The following is a 21,070-nucleotide window of genomic DNA, read 5'->3' as shown; positions in this document are numbered from 1 at the left end:
CATTTACTGTTTCTAGATTAAAAACACTGTATATTATTACTCTTAGTACTAGTACTAGTAGTGGTAGTATTTCAAAAGAGGCCTCCCCTGCAGTGTCCCTTGAAGCACCAGCATCCAGAGAAGAAGGATGACAAACACTGGAAAATGACTGTGGCTTCAGAGTTTCGACAGATCCTTTGTGGCTCTAGGCCTGAAGGTCACAATGAAAAGCCAAGACAGGAACTCTGTCCCCTTTTGTAAGAGAGGGTGTGGGGAACATAATAGAAGCCTCATATTTATATTCACAAGTTAATGTGGGGAGGAAGCCAAAGTGTCTGTGTCCTTAAGTGATACTGAGGCTCTGGCTCCAATCAAGACAAGGCTCTGATCCCAGATGTCCGTCCCCAGCGATTCAGTGATACTTCAACATCCTGACTTAAAATGAACAATCTGGTTGCTTTTCCAGAGTAGTAAATGACTGGAAAATCCCCAAACACCAGCCAACTCACAAATGCCAGAAAGTCCTTGCAGCCATAGCCCTGGCCAGAGATTTCCCTGCAGGGCAGGGTCCCCCTACTTCTTTAAGAGGAGCACTCCTTTTTGCATGGGTCATCTGGTAAAATGAGGCTTCAGTGTCTCCCAGGGGCTGGAAAGGGACGAGGAGGCCGGGGTATTGTGGGCAAGTCCAGCGAGGAGAGCCGTGGCTTCCCTGACTAGGGCACCTGGCTGGCTGTGCATTCTGGTGGATACAGTCATCCCCTGTCAGGAAAGAAGGCCTCAAAACACCAAGTCTGAGGGAGAAGAGTAAGGCGTTTCTGCAGCAGCTGTTAACCAAGAAAACCTGGGCAAAAGGGCAGGCTCTTGCTTTCTTCCGGAACTATCTGACTGGCTTCCTCTCTTTGTACTTGGATGGGGTAACTGTGAGGAAAAGCTTATCTACGTGAGGTTTGTGGCTGGATGTTATGGGACACACACATGAGCTACTCCTCCAATGTCCAGGAGCTCTGTAAGCCCCAAGAAATTATTTGTAAAATCGTGTGTGTGTGTGCATGGGGATCTGGAACAATTTTCTGGGACCTGTAAATGTCCTCTGATTCACAAAAGGGTCAGTGTCACCTCCCTGCCTCTTTCCCCATCCCCAAGTTGAGAACAGCCCTAGATTATGAATCACTGGAGGGTAGGACCATGACTTTCACCCTTGAATCTCCAACAGCATCCTGCCTGGTATGATTTGTGCATAGTCTTTTCTTTTGTTTTTGTTTTTTAAAATAAAATATAGGTTTTATTTGCCTCTGGAAATCTTAGTATTTTGTTTTTCTCTTTTTCCTGTAGTTGTTAGCTATATATAAAATTGGAGAATGTTATTTTTATGAAAAATCTTATAGGCTATTGCAAGCACACAGTTTTTGTTTATTCTTTTCTTAAATTTTAAAATTTTTACTTTTTTTTAAATTGAAGTATAGTTGTGTTAGTTTCAGGTGCAGAGCAAAGTGATTCCATTTTTTTTTCAGATACGTTTCCCAATTTGTGCATAGTCTTTTAATGAGTATTTACTAAATTGAGCATAGATTAACAGACTTCAACTTCTAAGGAATCCACAATAAATCCTTTCCATCCTGCGGTGGGCTTGTGATGGGATATCCTTTCCAGGATCTCAGTAACAGTTTCTTCTGTTTGTAGACTGGCTCTTCCCACAGGAGTCAGCAACAGAGAAGATAAACACTAATGTAGGAGGTTGAGTGCTAGTACTTGTTTTCCCACCAACACTCCATGCTTCCCCTGCCCCCCACTTTCATCATCTGAAAAATCGTAGTCTCTTCCTGTCTCTACTACTCAATGAAATTTTTATGGGGAATCATGATAAAAATGAGAGGGAGGAATTTTATTATAAACTCAAAGTCAAGGTACTAATATTAACAGATGTCACAGGAGTCGGGTAGTTACTTATACTTCCAGGTTATTAGAGAGGAAAAAAGAGACAAGTTGAGGGAAGAAAAAGACATGTAGTGTGATACTGTCTTTAAGATCATTGTAAAGTAACGTGACATAGTGTAGGGGAGTAGGGAAGAAAGATAGCTTTGAGGCCCTCGCTTTAAGATAGAGCAATGGAAATGAGTCAGAACAGTGAGATGAGTCTGAATAGTGAAAAGACTATATTATTTTTTTAACTGTTATCTTCTTCTTGGTTGGAATTATTTTCCTCCTAATTTTAGTTATGACTCCTGGTCTAAGTGAGATGTTAAGAGGATGGGATGGGGTAGGGAGTGGGCACCATATTTCATTATTCTAGAAGGCACATTTCCCACCTTCCAGCATCTCTGAAGATCAGTTGGTGGTGTCAGCTGGGCTCAGTGGAGATGCAGTTGTAAATGGTGCTCCAACTTGGACATAGTTGCTCATGTTGCCATCATTTCAGTCGAATTAAGTGCACTGTCCTTACTGCAGGTGTTGAGTTGCCATTTAAAAGGCCCTCAGAAAGATCACACTATGACTTGGCATTGAAATGAAAAATTATCATGTGTGCAAAAAGGTGTAGAAACAGAGCAACAGGGCTTTGATATTGGTGAAGCAGATATACGTGGTTGGAGGAATGAACACAAGTTCATAGTTTTTGCAAAGCAACAACTGAGTGCTTTCTGGAAGCAAAGAGAGGAAGAACCATCCCTGAAGTAGAAGAAGCTCTTACCGAGATCCACGTTAGGGTTGCCATCACAAGCCCAGCTGGGTGACCGGAGAAAATATCAACACTTCTTGAATTTAAAAAAGTCAAAGCAAGGAGAGGCTTGCATAACTGTGGAGTCTATTGTTAAGGCATTGTGTCCTAGTTGAATGGACAGTGTTTTTTCCTTCACGGTACATAAGGAAAGGTGTGTCTTAGAATCAATGGAAAGTGGTATAAATGCAGGCTTATGACGTTCAGGGAGCCACTATCATTTTACAGAAAAGGAGAACAGACCCAATGCCTCCTCTGTGGGTGGGCTCACTCTTAGGCGATTCGGTACAGAGTTGGCAGACAGTTGGCCAGGCCTGTGAGAGTAGGAGCATTGGTATGCAACCCAAATGACTAACAAACAGGAGCCAGAACAAGTCTCAGGTATGGAGGGGGAAAGAACCGGTCCTCCTCTTAGACACATGAACTTGAGATAGACAAAGGATTAAAAAAAAAAAAAAAAAAAAAAGCATAGTTTTTATTTAAAGAAAATGTTTACAGTTCTGGGGTACTTCTTATAAAATAGTGAAAATTAAACCTAAATTCTTGAACAGTATAGTAGTTTCATACCCCACCACAAGTATAAAATATTTTAAAGTCAATTCAACTAGTAAATATTTAATTGTCTTGAAGATTATACTTTTTTGTTGTTGTTGTTGTTGTTACACAACAGAAATTTATTTCTCACAGTTTTGGAGGCTGGGAAGTTCAAAATCAAGGTGTCACCAGATTTGGATCTTGGTGAGTGCCATCTTTCTTCCTTTCTTTTTTTTTTTTTTAAACATCTTTATTAGAGTATAATTGCTTTATGGTGTGTCAATTTCTGCTTTATAACAAAGTGAATCAGTTATACATGTACATATATCCCCATATCTCTTCCCTCTTGCATCTCCCTCCCTCCCACCCTCCCTATCCCACCCCTCTAGGTGGTCACAAAACACCGAGCTGATCTCCCTGTGCTATGAGGCTGCTTCCCACTAGCTACCTATTTTACGTTTGGTAGTGTATATATGTCCATGTCACTCTCTCACTTTTTCCCAGCTTACCCTTCCCCCTCCCTGTATCCTCAAGTCCATTATTTAGTAGGTCTGCATCTTTATTCCTGTCTTGCCCCTAGGTTCTTCTGACCATTTTCTTTTTTTTTTTCTTTTCTTTTTTTGGTTCCGTATATATGTGTTAGCATACGGTATTTGTTTTTCTCTTTCTGACTTACTTCACTCTGTATGACAGTCTCTAGGTCCATCCACCTCACTACAAATAACTCAGTTTCGTTCCTTTCTATGGCTGAGTAATATTCCATTGTATTTATGTGCCACAGAAGATTATACTTTTAAATTTGCCAAGCATGATTATTTATAAGCAGATTAAATTTTATATAGTCAATTATTAATGTCCCTAAAAAAACAAAATCACTTCAGATTAATAAAAGGACTAGAAAATTAATTATTGCATATATCTACATTTCTGCCAAATTTCTGTTAACAAACAGAACAGGAATAAAAAGAATACAGACAACTTTTCTCCTTATCCATCCCAACCCATCCTCACCTTGACTTTCCTCACATATGGATGAAAAAGTCTAGACATTTCAGGTTCTTAATCCTCCATCATGTTTATGATAGTTCTTAATCTGGGGCTCAAGGGCAGAGGTCCATGGATGGGCTCCAGTTAGCCTATGCACCTCTGAAATTATATGAAAAATCCTGGGTATAATGTGCGTTTTGTTGGTGTTGAGGAGAGGGGTACCGGTTGTCATCAATTTCTCAAAAGTGTCCATTTTTTAAAGAACAAAAGAGTCCGTGAACCCCTGGTCAGCATTGTGGGTCAGTTGTGACCTGGCCCTGGGCCCCTCCTGACTATGGGCACTTCGGTGGGAGTTTTGCCTCAGCAGGGGCCTGGGCGGGACCCAGCAGCATCTGAGGGTGACTCCTTAGACACAAGATACCTGGGAGATGGGCTTTGTGATTCTGTCTTGGTTTGGGGATTTGGCTGCCCAGATGTCCCTGCTCTTCCTCAAAATAAACAAAGACAAACTACTGCATTCCTGTGCCATCCAGGTTTAATCTGGCACTTTGAACTGTGTTTTTAAGTGACATAAACCAGGTCCTAATCCTTTCGTTTTCCTCTCCCTCTGGCAGGTCAGAGATACCCTGACTGTGATAAGGATAAGCTTATGGGGGCGCTGAAGGGGCAGAGATCCAGGCCACTTGCCAGGGGTGGTGACTTTTATGCTCTAATTTGAAAATGTAAAAGGCTAGTTTGGATAGATTCTCATTGAGTTCCATGGAATTCCTCTGCCTCCCAGGCCTGGCCTGGATTAAACTGATGCTCAGCCTCTGGAAATCCTAGGTTAAGAGGGGACTTGAGAGCTAAGACTGTCCCACACTTAACATCAGAATTTGTTGGAGAGCTTGTTAAAAACACAGATTTCTTGGATTACCCCCAGAGGTTCTGATTTAGTAGGTCTAGGGTGGTGTCCTGGAATTGTTATGTTTGTTTGTTTTTTAAATCAATATCTCCAAGGGATTTTGAGAAAGGGGCCCTAAAGAGTTTTATTCTTCCAAATGTTGAGAGCTGGGATGAAGATAAGGACCTCTGGGCCCTCATACATTCTGTCCTTCTTGAGTTGATTTTGTTGGGTCTGTTGGGTCACACTTCTCCCCACCAAGAGAAGGTACCCCTGGAAGGGGACTGAGTGTGGCGTGAAACATCGAGTCTAAATCCATAACCAAGATTTGTCTGTCAGGGGCTGCACTTTTCCCAGCCCTGGATCCCACCAAGGCTGTGCTTTGAAGACCAAAGAAGAGAATGTCCCAGGCAGCAGTTTCTGTAGCCTTCTACCTGGGAGGAGGCAGGGGGTATCGTGGAAAAACTCCCATCCCAGAGTACTAAGTCATTCATTCATCTGTTCATTCATTCACTCAACAAACACTTGACTGCTTACCACATGTGCTAAGCACTGTGTCAGGTGCTGGGATTCAAGGGTGAACAAGACACAGTCTGTGCCTCGGCGGAGTGCTTACTCTAATAGAGTGAAAGACACTAAAACACGGTTCTAAAGTTTCTATAGGGAAAGGGACAGGGGCTTCAATATGATTTTAAGAGAGAAAGGGAGTGGCATAGAGATTTATGCTGAAGGCAATTTTGTGTTGCAAAATGACTGGTCTCCTCTCATGTTATCCGTTTATTTGGGGTAGATGGTAAGGAAAAGCTGATGGGGACTGTCAAGTGGCCCTCTCCCCCAACATAACACTGAGCCACCCCTTGGTGCCAACATCAGAGAGTAACTAAGACATTATATGATTTATTTAATCAATCAATCAATTGGTTAGTTAATGACACTTGCAAGTGCTAAGAAGTATGCAGCATTCTGGGAGTTCTTAAAAGAATGCTTAGTCTGGGATAGGGCTTGAGGGAAAGATTTCTTAAACAGGTAACTTTTAACCTGAGACCAGAAATAAGAGGTAAGAAATGGAATGGAATGGGTGGTGTGTTGGGGCCCGGCCAGAAGGGCTGAAGCTGATGAAACGTGAGGGAAAATATCACAATGAGGTTAGAGAGAAACAGGGTAAGATCCTGCAGGGGCTTATGGAGTTTTTCCTTTCTACCTGTTGGTATGTGATCTTGAGAAAGTTTCCTAATTACTCATCTGTAAAACAGGGGACAGACCCAACCCGACAAGGCTTCAGTAAGGATGAAAACCTGCTTTGTAAAAAAGTAGCTTTACAAAAACAAAACGATTATGAGGGCTCGGTATCTGATAACTCAATTTACTCGCTTGAACGTGATAGACTGATTGGGCAGGAGCCCAGATGGGCGCCTCCTTCACTCCAAAAGCCTTTCTGTGCCAGGGCAGGAGGCAAGTGTGTCCTGTCCCCTCAACCCTGGCCCTGACGGTCATGCCTGTTCAGAATCTTCCCTGGGCTCAACCAGAGGTGGCATTTCCTCCAATAGGCTGTCTAGCTTCTGGAAGTTGTCCTTATTTCTGGGTGTGCTGTTGCTTTCATTTACTCTTGTGATTTCTCTGACTTAATAAATTCTAGCTCATTCATTTTGTTGATTTTTAAAAAGTAAGTTTGGGTAAAAAACAAGGACCTGCTGTATAGCACAGGGAACTATATTCAATATCTTATAATAAACTACAATGGAAAAGAATCTGGAAAAAGAAGTACATATATATTCTATATATTCATATATATATATCTGAATCACTTTGCTGTACACCTGGAACTAACACAACATTGTAAATTAACTATACTTTAATAAAAAATGGTTAAGTTAGAGTCTGTCATACAGAGTGAAGTAAGTCAGAAAGAGAAAAACAAATACAGTATGCTAACACATATATATGGAATCTAAGGAAAAAAAAAAAAAGATCATGAAGAACCTAGTGGCAAGACGGGAATAAAGACACAGACCTACTAGAGAATGGACTTGAGGATACGGGGAGGGGGAAGGGTAAGCTGTGACAAAGTGAGAGAGTGGCATGGACATATATACACTACCAAACGTAAAATAGATAGCTAGTGGGAAGCAGCCGCATAGCACAGGGAGATCAGCTCGGTGCTTTGTGACCACCTAGAGGGGTGGGATAGGGAGGGTGGGAGGGAGGGAGATGCAAGAGGGAAGAGATGTGGGTACATATGTATATGTATAACTGATTCACTTTGTTATAAAGCAGAAACTAACACATCATTGTAAAGCAAATATACTCCAATAAAGATGTTAAAAAAACATGGTTAAAAAAAGTAAGTTTGGGAACAGCAACCTGCGGTTAGACAAGCGTGCATTTTTTATAACTCAGTAGATCCATATTAATGGAATCTTTGGGCACTGAGGAATCAACATGACATTTGGTGGTGGCGTCACGGAACAGGAACCTAGTATTTATGTAAATTTTATAGATCAAGTACCACGTGGTACACAAATGGTCAGTGGAAATTTTTTGATGAAATGGGGATCTGTCTGCTCATCACTCTCTCCTCTCTTCTTTGTCTCTCTTTTTAAAGGTTGGGTAAATACACACATGCAGAATTTCTAGATTGAACCTGATTATCTACCCTGGAGATCTTGTCAACTTTACGAGAGTTTATATAATGCCTCTCTTCTCATGAACAGGTGCATCCTCACAGAAGTGCTTCTCCTTCTTGATTCCATATGTGTTTATTAAAATTTAGCCAGGAAGGAGATTTCTCTGCCTTAATGATGAAAGAAGCATAGGAAAAAAAATCTTTGGGCTAAGAGTCAGGGGCCCTGAGTCCCAATGTTGCCTTAGCCATTTGCTAGCTGTGTGACACTGCATGGGATGGATTTGACAGCAAGTAGCAGAAAACTCTACATGTGGCACCTTACACAAAGAGAGGTTTTTTGTTTTGTTTTGTTTTGTTTTTTGCATAACAAGAAGGCTAAAAGGAGGAAGTTACTGGATTGATTCAGCTGCCAGCTGAATGATGTCTTCCAGGTACCCTTTGTCTTCCCCTTCCACAGTCCTTAGCATGTGGGCCTTTTACCCTCATGCTTGTGGCTTTATTGTCACAAGATGCCCACCCCAGCTCCAGACTACGCAGAATAAACAGGGAAGGATGATACATCCATAGCTGACTAACATTCCCAAGAAAGCAGATTTCCAAGAAACCCTCCCGTTAGATGCCACTGGTTGGAACTGTCAGATAGCTACTCACAGCTGCAAGGGAGACTGGGAAAATATTTAGTTGTTTCACCTTGTAAAGTGGAAAGTAGCAAGGGTTGAGGGGGCTGGAAATGCCTATAGGATTAGTCAAGGGGCAGCATCTGCCCTGGTGTCCTTGGACAATTTATATCATTTTGGAATCAGTTTCCTCAGCTATAAAATGCGGTGGTTTAACCAGGATCTAGATGGCCTCTGGAGCTCCTTGTAGTTCAAAAGTAGGAATTCTCAAACTTTAATGTGCATACAAATCACCTGGAGATCTTGTTAAAATTCAGGTTCCAGGGGTGGGGCTGGGAAGGAGGTAGGGTGCCTGAGAGTCTGCATTTCTAACAGGCTCTCTCTCAGGTGATGGTGATGCTGCTGGACCACACTTTGATTTGCAAGGTTCTATGAGTCCTTAGATATCTATCTCTCTGCTTTCCTCAGTAGACAAGCCAGCTTAAGGCAAAGACCATACAAATTCCTTAAGTTGCCTAGAATGACTTTGAATTCTCATAACTGTGTATGCACATTCCTCCTGTTTTTACGGCATTTCTAGGCACAGAAGAAGTATAAGAGCTAGAGTCTCAGTCTTAAGGGCAGTATAACTAGTTCGAATAGAGACTAGGACAGAGGAAAGAACTTTTCTAATTGAACTCTCACAACCCTGGGAGGCCAGCGTCATCGCCCTCATCTCACACATGAGGAAGCCGAGAATCAGAGACTCAGGGGAAATCACTTTCTTAAGGCTGTGCAGCTGGATTAGATTCTAACCCAGGTCTCTGACTGCGAGGTCCATGCTTTTCCATTTCACCATGCTGATTCCTGCAGAGGCCCACGTGTGAGAGGCAACAAGGGCGAATACAAGAGAGCCCCCAGCTTAGTGATGATTAGCTTGGTACAAACCTGTCCGTGCTGATTAGTCTCCATTTGCCCCTCCAGATCCATTCTCCACCCTCTGCCTTCCCTGGGAGACTGACCTCTGCCTGGCCACTGGCCTCCAGTTGGGACTGGCCAGTGGAATCACCTCCAAGAGACTGGAGTGTGGGAGAGATGGAGGTTGAGACATTTATTCATCCCCTTTCCCCATGCCTTGGCAGTTGCTCTTTCTCAACTTGAAAGCCGCGACTTGGGTGCCCACTTCCATGCCTCTCACTGGTTCGCAGTAAGTGCTCCCTTCCCCGTGCCCTCAGGCCTGGGGGAGAACTGCTTCCCCTCTTGATGGTCCTTGGTTGCCTCACTGTCCGTTTGTGTTTCCCTTCACCCTGCCCACCTCCCTGTAAACAGTCCCTTGATTGATTTTGTGAGGTGCTGCCTGTTTTCTGATGACACTGTGATTCACTGACTCATTTCCCCAAAATTTCCAGGTAGTGGTAGATACGGTCAAATACTACAGATGGTAGCAGGAGATTTGGGAGGCTGCAAAAGGCAGACCTTGGGGAGAAGGTAGGGCTTCACCTGGGTTCTGACAGGTGGGGAGGATTTGCAGAGACAATGGAGACAGAATATTTGAGAAGACCATCAGGCAAAGGCAAGGATTAAAGGGGCACAGGATCTGCCTGCGTTGGAGGATCAATAGTAAAGTGAGTTGCCTGGGGTGAAACCAGATAAGGGTGGGTTATAGCAATAATGCCAAGCTATGTGTCACCGTGTTCAAAGTGCTTTACTTGAACTCACTCATCTTTGATAGCCCTGGGGTTAGCCTTGTTTTTAGAGGGGAGGAGGAAATGAGGCACAGAGAGGTTAAGAACTAGTCCCAGGCCACCCAGCTCCAGGATTTGACCCTTGGTGGTCTGGCTGCGAGCCTGCCCTTGGAAGCACCACGCTGCTGAGGCACAGCACCATTGAGTGTTTTGCAGCAGGGATGAAATCTGAAGGAAGCAGTGTCTAGGAGAGGGGAGCAGGGCGTGCAGGGCAGAAGGCGTTCGGGGAGGGCAGAGGGATCTGCCGGGCTCTCCCCTCCCTGCTCTCGGCAGAACCTTCAGTTTGGTGTCCTCCGCCCTCTCTTGATGTGTCCGGGAAACTGGCTCTGCGTCACGTGTTGTAGTCAATGGTTCATGGTTTACATCCTGCCTTTTTCTGGATGTGATGACAGAAGTCGGCTTCTCCTTTTCACGTGCCCCAGGTCAAAATTCCTGTTCCTTTACCTCGGTGGCAGGGAAATGGGAAGGACCTGGAGGAAGAGGATGCCCCAGTCCTGGCAGAGCCCATGTGTCTGCTTTGTGGGGATTTAGAGGCAGCCCATTAGGTATTAGCATAATTGCTTTTGTTTTTAATCCGCTCGGAAATGAGTTTCTTTAGCAGTCAAAATAGCTCCAATTGGCCAGTTTGTTCTCTTTCTAGTTTCCATGTGGAAAAGTAGATTTAACCCGAGTCTAATTTTCTCTGTCTGTAAAATGGTGACAGTAACACCCACCTGCCGCGTCACGTGAGTGCACGTGAAGGGCACATCTCAGAGGCTACCCCAAGGGTACAGTTCACAGATAGTGAACTTAGTGGTAAGTTCTCTCTTCTCCTAACCCACCTCCCTCTCTTGCATTTAAATTCATTATGAAACGATAATAAGGGTGTTGGAGGGTAGTCTTTCTCCGTTCCTTCCATCCCCTCCTTCCTTGACACTTCTTACTGGTGAAAACTTTCAAACATACCTAAAAATAAGGAGATAGTGAAATGTACCTTCCTCATCATCTAAATTTAACAATGTTCAATGGCTTGCCACATATGCTTATCTGGTTCATCTTTGCTAAAGTATTTTAAAAAAATCTCAAATGGCATAAATTTCACTTCAAGTATATCTAAAAATATGCATTTCTAAAAAACAGAATATTTTCTTAACACAATGCCATTAATACACCTAACAAAATGAACAGTAATCCCTTAATAGCAAGTCATATCCAGACTGTATTCAGATATCTCCAATTGTTTTTTTTTTTTTAGTTTTTTTAAAAAATTGTTATCTATTTATTTATTTTTGGCTGCATTGGGTCTTCATTGCTGCACGTGGGCTTTCTCTAGTTGCGGCGAGCAGGGACTACTCTTCGTTGCGGTGCGTGGGCTTCTCTGCGGTGGCTTCTCTTGTTGCGGAGCACGGGCTCTGGGCACGCAGACTTCAGTGGTTGCAGCACGCAGGCTCAGTAGTTGTGGCGCACGGGCTTAGTTGCTCCTCAGCATGTGGGATCTTCCCGGACCAGGGATTGAACCCGTGTCCCCTGCATTGGTAGGCGGATTCTTAACCACTGCGCCACCAGGGGAGTCCCTCTCCAATTGTCTTGTTGTAGTTGAATTGATTGAATCAAGGTCCCAACAGGGTGAGGCATATAGGAAAGAGCAACCAGCGACACAGGACCCTGTTTACAGTTCTGAGAGTTTAGGAATTTCTTTGCCTTTTGCAAAGCATGACTCAGCATTGCCAATAAAGTGCACCCTAATATTTGTGGTTTTGACTGTCTGGAAGCAACTGCAGATATCCATGGCATTTAGCAATGTCTGTCCAGGCACAAAGGTGAATCCTAGACACTTACAGGGCTGTGCCTGGAGGGAATGGTCCAGCAAGAGAGTGTGCCCAGCTGGGAGCTGGCACTGGAGTTTTTCAGTGATGCTTTTTTGTTCTCTTTTCTGGTTCTTTCCTGATTTGGGATTTCACAGATTGGTACAATTGAAAAAAGACTGGAGTCATACATAGAATTATTGATTTTTTTTATTTTGCCAAGTAAGGAAGGACATTAAAAATGATCTCTTATCACCATTATTTCATAAAAGGAAGGGCATTTTAATACTAAAATGGCAGGACTGATATTATCTCAGAATAAAGGGGCGTCTTCTCTGGGAAATGATAGCTGGCCACCTGATGTTGAGGTATATATACATATATATGTATATATATATATATTCCATGGTTCTGGTTTCCTCATTTTGCCATGAACTGGTAAGCATTTTGTCATAGTTTGGTATTTGGGAAACATTCTTCTACTCAAAATTGCTTGGGTAGTAAAAACTTGTAAAGTGATAAAAATGTCATTCTTTTTTGAAAAATAGTCATTGAGTGGGAGATGAAACTTCAGTAAATGTTGAATACAAACTTAGCTTGCTATGTGGGGTAGCACAGGAGAGAGGCCACTTTTTTGAACTGTGATTTGGGGAGCACGGTGGAGTCAGGTGTGAACATTTCCTACTCTTCTGTAGGTCTGGGGTGGGATCAAGGGCTGCCAAGAATTATTTTCTTAAATCGTTAGACTTCTTCCTTTTAGCTCACAAGCATTATTGTTGATCTTGCTCACATCTTCCAAACCCACATCCCCATCCTCGTCCTGAACCACACACCCCTTATCCACTGTGTGAGGCTACAGCCATTTTACACACGCCTGAACCTCTCCCACAGCCTCACACCCATGCTCAGGGCGTGACCCGCATGTGTGTGTCTCTCAGCTACTCTGCTCTGCTGCGCTTCAGACCAGTAATTCAACTCAGAGCTCCTGCTTGGCTCCCTCAGTCTGGCTTCCCCACTGCACAGAGTGGAGAAATTGCTCCTGCCGGAACCTGAGGTTCTCCCCTACACACCCATCCCCCCATACCCACCCCGTTACCTAGTCCTGAAGCATTTACTTCCAAATATATTCCCAATCAATTTACTTATGCCACGACTACTGCTACCACCTCAGTCTCGGTCACTGTTACCTCTTGTCTGGGTTATTGCAACAGTTCCTCTTAATCCCCATCTCTACTCTAATCCCATCAATCCCTTCTTCATGCAGTAGCCGGGATGACGTTCTTAAAATGGAAATTGTGTCGTGATGCACCCCCTGTTCAAAACTCTGAGGACATTTGGGAAAAAATGAGAACAGAAATCCCTAACAGGGGCTACAAGACCCAGGTGGTTTACCCATTACCCAACTCTAACCTCATCTCGAACGACTTTCCTCTCCATTTCCCATCCTTGTCCTGAATCACACACATTTTGATTGGTACATGCTGGACTTTGATTGCCTCGAACACTCAAGGCCCTTTCCTGCTTCAGGGTAGGGAACGCATGGTGTTTCTTTTACTTGGAGAGTCCCCCACACCTTCCCCACTCTCTGCTGTTCCCCCTCTGCAACTGTGCCTCCTGAGGACAGACCCTTGACTCTTCCTCTCAGTAATGAAGAACCACCATCTAGCATAGTCCCGGGCAGGGAGTGCTTGGTAAATCTCTGCTGACTGAGTGAATGACTATTCCAAGTAATATCAAAATTCTTCCCTCCCTATAAAAGTACAGAAAGGAGATGCTGAAAATATTTTAAAGAGAAAAAGAAGCCGTATTTTTGCTATATCAGCCAAATTGGTATTTGACCTTGAGGATTCAAGCCAGTATTTATTTTTATAGTTATAATAATGGACCTTTCTGTAAAATAAAGTAAACCACATTTTAAGTGTGTTTTGAGATCAGCTCCATTTCATTGACATTCCCCAAATTGCCAAGGTTCCCGTAAAACTCCTGTAAATGATGACCCCTCTGTCTTTAATAGGGTGCTAAATCTGTCCATTTTTGAGGGACAGAGACCTATAATATATCCATTTAAAAAAACAAAGTGCCTTACTAGTGCTGGTTATTAAAAAGGCTAAAATCAAATATAGTTAAAGTGGTCCGTAACTTAGGTTCACACTTTTATTGCAGTTTTAAAAGAGAATACAAAACAGAAGTAGAGTCATGGATGTAGAAAACAAACTTATAGTTACCAGGGGATAAGGAGGGGAAGGGATAAATTGGAAGGTTGGGATTGACATATGCACGCTACTATATATAAAATAGATAACTAATAAGAACCTGCTGTATAGCACAGGGAACTCTACTCAATACTCTGTAATGGTCTATATGGGAAAAGAATCTAAAAAAAAAGAGTGGATATATGTATATGTATATGTATAACTGATTCACTTTGTTATTCACCTGAAAATAACACAACATTGTAAATCAACTATACTCCAATAAAAATAAAAAAAAGAGTAGACTCAACATATTTATAGAACCATTTTCTAGAATATTTTTCAGTAAATTACATAATTTTCTTTTGTTTATCAGAAATGAGATGTCTTCTGAGAACTGTCATTCCACATTGGACTTCCCCTTTCCTAATTCCATTTTAATGCATTGTCTGAGTGACTCACCTTTAGCACCATATCTTGTTTGCTGATTATTTCTACTTTCCAATTCAGATTTTTACTCTATGCTACTTTAGTCTCTACTTTTATTTTGTGGGTATGATTTATCTGTTCAACTATACTATGAGCTTATTGCGCCCCAAATCTCAGGGGCTTTATTTCCTACTCCACCTGCACGTCAAGTGTGGGCCAGCAGGGGGCTTCGGATCATGTGGGTCATGTGTCTCTCAGGGACCCAGGCTCATGAAAGGCTTCATCTTGACACCTGCTTCCCTGATGAAAACAGCAGTGGGCAGAAAACAGGACAAACCACGCTGCTGGCTTTTAAAGCTTCTGCCAGGATACAGGGCATATCATTCCATAAGCGTGTCAATGGCTAAAGCAAGTCACATGACCATGCCCAACTTCACAAGGGGTGGGCAAGTGAAACCCTGCTGTGTACCTTGGAAGAGGAGAGTCGGGGACACCAGAGGAATTGCACTAATAAGTCACACTCGCTGCCTGCAGGGCCCTGCTCAGTTCCAGGCTCATGGTGGGAATTCCATCATACATGCTTGACTGAAATTTGGAAACACCTGAAGGAGTATATGTGGGTACAGGTAAAGGAGAAGGCAGTTGCTGGTTGAAAATGAAGAAAGTATTGCTTCAGTGTATTTGCTCTCTCCTAGTTTCAGCTTCCCTCCTAAAACCTGGAAATAGGAAAAGGCCTGGAGAATATCTCAAAATAAAGGACCCAAGTGAATACCTGTCTTTATGCAGCCAATAGCCATGCACTGGCGAATGAGCTGGTCTTCCTCCTGACCTCATACATATTTCTGCCAATGATTTGAAGGACTGCAGATGCTGACGCACAGAAAACACTTGCTGACAAGATGAACCTGGGAGGGGAGTGAGTGATTTGGGTGAGAGAATTATGATCCAAAGCTGAAATCATGGGCTGCAATAATGGGTTCATTCTAAGGGATCCTTGTGTGATGTTTGGGTCTAAAGACCAATTACATAACTACAGGATGGCAGAGCTTTGAACAACAGTACGTGTGGAAAATCTCCAAGGCTTTTTGTTGACGTGAATCATACTGTTTTTCAAGAGTGGGATGTGGTGGCCAAATGAGCCAAGGGAATGTCAGTTTGTCGGCATGGAAACCCAATGCCCAGGACAGGGGAGGGGCTCAGGGACTCTGCTCAGGCAGAGTGTGGAGGCTTGAGCTCAGTTTGGAACGTCACCATCTGAGGGACCTGGACAGATGAGCTTGCCCAGAGGAGAGTAATGGGGTCACCAATGGAACAGGAACACTCAAGGAGTGGATGGAGGAACTGGGTCAATTTAACCTAGAGAATAGAAAGACTGGACTCGGGAAGTACGGGATGGGAAGAGGCAGTCTTCGAATACTCGGAGGGCTACCAGGTGGAAGAGGGAATAAACTTTGTTTTGCTGCAGAAGGCAGAGTAAGGATAGGTTATAGGGACACTGATTTGACTCATGATTGGGAAGAGAACCCTGTGAAAGTTAAGTCTCTTGTAGGTTACATCTTCGAGGGGATCTTTGGATCCAAAGAGGTGCGTGAACAACTATCCCAGTTTGCCTAACACTGAGGTTTTCAGTGTTAAAATCAGAAAAATCCCAGGCAACCTGGTGAAAGGGTCACCCTACCAAAGAGGATCACCTTTAATGTCATCTCAGGTCTCTTTCAACTTAGAGATTTTGTGATTTCTGAGATAGATACTATGTTGATTTTCCCACAAGAATTTCAGGCAAAGCGGTGATTCTTATACAGTATTTTTGGTTTCTAATCCCTGCTTAACTTAATCACGTAGGACTTCTGCATGCTCGCTGAACAATTGTCCCACACTTGTGTTTAAGATTTAATCATTGCTGCTAGATTCATGCCCTCAAATTGTATCACATAATCAGGTGAATATTTCCCTGCAAGTTCAAGGTCATTCACTACATAAATGAGCATTTTAGAAACAAAGAGCTGCACCTTTCTTAAGAAATCACAATGGATAATTTCTTGATTGTTTGAATTGCTGTTATTCTTAGAAGAAGCACGAAAGAGGGGAATAGCAGTACAGGAAGTTAAATAGTTCCATCATAATGAAATTTTACTTATATTATGCACAATGAAAGAGCTGTGTGTGTTCAACACATCCATGTAGAAGCTTTATTCTTTTCTTTTAATCAGTTATTGTGTTTGTGATTCTAGAATAAGCTTATGAAATCAAATTGCAAACTTGCAGGTTTATTTATTCTTTCGGGCTCAATGTTTGTGCCTCCAGGACCAAGACCTCTACCAAGAGGTTTTGTAGTTTTCTCGTGGCATGCTTCCTGATGATGTACTCCCGGCCCATTCTGTTTAACTTCAGTGAAACCATAGGAGATAGTTACCGAGGTCAGCCAACTTTCCTAAGCCTTTTCCCTTTTAACTCACTTGGTAGAGCTCTGTAAATAGAACCCTTTGAGAAGAGAAGAGTAACTGGTGAATGGGCTCTATTTTTGTCTGTTTGGTGATTTATGGAGAAGAGAAGGAGTCCTTTCAAGTTCCTGGCTTTGCACCCAATCCCAAGAATAGAAATCCACGGAGGTGAGAGAATCATGGAAAGACTCTTCATGTGGCTTAAGGGAAGTGACAATTGAAAAAAGTTCTGAGTGAGAGGAGAGTAGTGGGAGACCAGCTGCTCATTGAAACCCCTCCACCACATGCTCCCTCCTGCTTTGGTTTGGCATCCAGTCTTCTGGGAATTTTCCTTGAGTATGCACCTGACTCTTCTCACTGTCTCCTGAATAGACATCACCCTCTGTTCTTAGACCTGTGCCGTTCATTGTAGTTTTCGGTGATAGACTTACTACAGGGCCAGGAAAATATCTTCTCTCTTGGTACTCATTTTTTCCTGGATTCCCATCCTTGTTTCACACTCTTTATGTTGAGGGAAGGTGAATTTCTTCTCACCATTTCCCTGGATTGGGATGGAGCTGACACCTGGTTGTAGAACGGAAACCAGCTCTCAAGACTGTTAACCGGAAGTGCAAGTAGTTGAGAAAGAGGATTGAGAAATAATCTGTGGCATAAAAGAATATGAGGGAGAATCCTGAGTGTTGGGTCTGAAAACACAAGATGGTGAGGACGATGTGGATGAAGCAACTCAGTATCAATGGGTAAGAGAAGTCGTGGAGGATGGTGGTGTATCTCCTGCGGCAGACCCTTCCATAGACCCCTTGTGGTGGGCTGTCACTAGCCACCTATTTGTGGTCCTAATGTCTCTTGCTGTACTGGATATAACGGGATCTCAGATTTACTGTGATTGCACTTTTCAAAGAGCAGTGTTTTAAATTTACAAAATTATTATGAAAGGTAATGGATTGAATTTATACCACCCATTAAGAAATCCTCCTTCACAAATATGCAGGGCATCACGGAGCGCAGTTCTCTCCATGTCCAACCGCTTTCCATATCTGCAGTGTTTTCCTATAGGCTGCCCAGTCAGCGTGATGCTTACACGCCACCTGTCCTGTCACCTTTAATCCATCCCATGCCTGAATTGCACTGTCATATTATAAATCCACCCAAGGGTTCTTGTTTTATTCAAACTGGTATCAAAGCGGAATTATCCATAGACAGCCAAGCTGTTTTTCCTTTACTCCACTTGCTTTCAAAGAGCTTTATAAAATAATAACATGCATAGTTTACATTTTTAAATTTAATTATTCTAGGAGAAACAGTCTCCAGGTTATTGTTTGGCTTGTAACTTTTTCCCTCACAACATCATCAGACGCCTGAAATAAACAGCGAACAGCAGCACACCCTTTTATTTCCTGTGTGATTTTGTCTGTGTTCCCTATATGATTCTCAAGCACTTAAAACAAGTTCATGCTCCATCTGACCTTTTCATTAAACCCACAAAATCACTGCAGGTGGCGTTTTCTCTTGTACACTAAAATTTCAAATGAGATATTAGGTCCAGTATCTGAGGTAGTCAACACAACCATGATGCTTCCTTTTTTAAAAAATGCCTGCAGGCTGCACAAAGATAGGCCTCTCATCTCATTTGTATTTATCATTACATACAAAGGTTTTACTAGAGACAATAAGGTTTGCTTAGCCCTATCTCTTTGGTTCAGAGAATGAATGTGTGTGTGTGTATTTTAACATAAAGAGAAAAAGTAGCATCGAGAAAAGAAATTTTTCACCAAAATCATTTGGAAGGTAATAAGCTGGTATCATTCCTTAACATAAGGCCAAACTACTCTGATGTGCTATGTTCCTACCACATCCTAGGTTGGCTGTGTTGTAAACCAGGGTTATGGTGTACTGATTCATTATCACTGTTAGGCCCTTATAGCAAAATCATTCTCCTGATAATTAGCATTCTCTCTATATGTTTGTGGATTACAACTTTAACCCTGAACATATTTCTCTTCAGATGAATTACTTTTGGGTTCACAGAAGAATTTCTTTGGTTATGTATATTAAAATCTGTCCTGCCTTCACTTTTCTTTTTCAGCAGCAAATACTTATTGAGCTTCCTAGCACACATACGAGGCAGTGGGAAGGAGGGGACCCCTGTCTCCAAGGAACTTATCATGTAGTGGGAGAATGTAAAACACATGATTTGTGATGTGCTCATTAAATTTCCACATGAGTTCATATATGAATTAGAAGCATGAATATGAGATTATTATTGGATAAAAAGAGGCATTTTTAAACCTCTCAGTGAAATGTTTCTGCTTCCTGTGAACAAGGACAAAAACATATGTTGCTGATTAATAGGCTAAAAGAATGCATGTATTTAGTTAGGTTGAAGTCATATGAAAAGTTAGGTGGTGCATATCCCTTGTACAAACACACGTGTGTGCACATGTGTGTGCCCACACACACTTACTTAGACCAGTGGCTTTCAAACATATTTTATCTCCTAAAGTAGTAAAGACTGGCTGAAGGGGGTAGGAGGCAGGAGTCTTACCCATTTACCTCTTTATGCCACCTCCTGTCTCCATGCAGTAGCCTCAGAGCTTAAACTAAAAAGCCCTGGTTCGGATTGTTAGATATCCCAAAATTTATCTTAAAACATTAAATTACTACAACTGTGATTGATTTACAGAAAGATGATTCAATACACAGCCTTGAAATAGTCCTACGGGTTGATTGCCATGTTGCTTAAGTAATCTTGTTTCTAATGTATTTGCTTTTCCTCCCTAATTCAAGCCTTCCACTTCATTCACCCTATCTGGTCTTTGAATTCTGCTGTCTCTGACAATCGATGCTTTGGGAGACAGCAGTGATGATGCTTTAATCCCTGGATATCTATCAACATCTATTGTAACCTACTTTTATCTCTTTGATTTTGGCCCTTTCCCCACCCATCTCTTAAACTTTTTAAAACTCTTTTTTAAACTTTCACATGGAGTCAAAAATATTTACTGTCAGACGTAGGATTCTTTTGTTATTCTTTTCAAATTGCTAGCTGTTCTACGATTTATGAGAAAACTCTAGCAGAGAACTTGGCACAATGGCTAATACTTTAGCCAAATCTGATTGTAAATGGGAAGTTATAGCTACAAGATAAGTAGCTTCAGTGGGACTTGGAAGTGGAGAAGAAAGAGTGGTCCAAATTTGTGAAGGGAGTGAAGGTAGAATTGTCGTATTTTAAATGTATTTCATTATAAAATACTATTGTGGAAAAGTTGGAATATACAAAGAAGTAGATAAATAAAAAGAGATATAAAAATCATATGTAGTCCTACCACACAAACAACTATGTTTACATTTTGGTTAGTCTTGATGGGGGAGTAGAGGGCATGTGACAGACTAACGTTGTCCAATAAATGTTGACCCTGGTGGAGAACAGGGTGATGTGTCTGTGTTAGGAGTTTGAGACTCTGGCCAAATAGATGATCAGGCAATGTGAGGCAAAGCGGGGAATGACGTTGACTGTTGACATTTTAGTTTAGAGGATTCATGGGCTCAAGATGATACGATGAAGGGCAATGTTAGCGGTGAAGTGGTTGGGGTTTTGAAGGCCAGGGCACTCAACCAGTGCTGAAGGGAGAAGGACGAATTTGAGCAGAAGAAGCTGATTTGGGAACAGGCTTGGATCCAGGACAGAAGTGTCTCCTCCATGGAACTTCTGTGGCCTAAAATGGGGAGATTCAGATAACTGTAAGGTAAACAATCTTATAAAAAGGCTGATCTTGGGGTTCAGACAGAACAGGCAGCTTTCTTCTCTGGTGACCCAAAGTATGGCCTAGAAGGTGGCAAGATGGTGAACTCATCTGGGGAATAAAAGAGGACTCCAAGGAATGGTGTCTAAAGTAGGACGTTCAGGCTAAAAATTCAAGGAGTTGGAAGAGGGGAGTAACTATAGGGTTCCCATAATTTATCACCCAAATTGGGACACTCTTGAAGACAAAGGGGTGCTGCTGTTAATAATTGTACCAGGACAACCAGTGAAATCCAGGGCTGTCACCTTAGGTACGTATTTTGTCAGTTAAGTACCCTAACCTTGTACAGTTTATAGCTTTGTTATAGAAATTGTCTCTAACCAAATTGGCTGTTGGACAATACATACCTGATTTATTTTCC

At 42.3% G+C, this 21,070-nt stretch overlaps 1 protein-coding gene and 1 long non-coding RNA gene across 4 annotated transcripts in view; one reads left to right on the top strand and one right to left on the bottom strand.

Annotated features, from left to right (window-relative positions):
- TMX1 (thioredoxin related transmembrane protein 1) overlaps nucleotides 1-21,070 on the top strand; it is a 110,954-nt gene that overhangs the window by 48,190 nt on the left and 41,694 nt on the right. Inside the window, exon 10 of one of the 3 annotated variants that reach the window (XR_014260245.1) lies at nucleotides 14,413-18,289. The exons of the other annotated variants lie outside the window; for them this stretch is intronic. The gene's annotated coding sequence lies outside the window, so the exon portion shown is untranslated. Of the gene's footprint in view, nucleotides 1-14,412; nucleotides 18,290-21,070 lie in introns of those variants that run through there. 3 annotated transcript variants of the gene reach the window in all.
- The window catches only part of LOC309654458, a 595,613-nt gene continuing 577,993 nt past the window's right edge, over nucleotides 3,451-21,070 (bottom strand). The window contains exon 2 of the long non-coding RNA XR_014260265.1: nucleotides 3,451-3,493. This is a non-coding gene — a long non-coding RNA (uncharacterized lncRNA). The remainder of the gene's footprint in view (nucleotides 3,494-21,070) is intronic.

This window comes from Balaenoptera physalus (genome assembly GCF_965194825.1).
Source record: "Balaenoptera physalus genome assembly, chromosome: 2".
Classification (NCBI taxonomy): Eukaryota; Metazoa; Chordata; class Mammalia; order Artiodactyla; family Balaenopteridae; genus Balaenoptera; species Balaenoptera physalus.
Note: the sequence above shows the minus strand (reverse complement) of the source record. Positions and strands in the feature narration are given on the sequence as shown.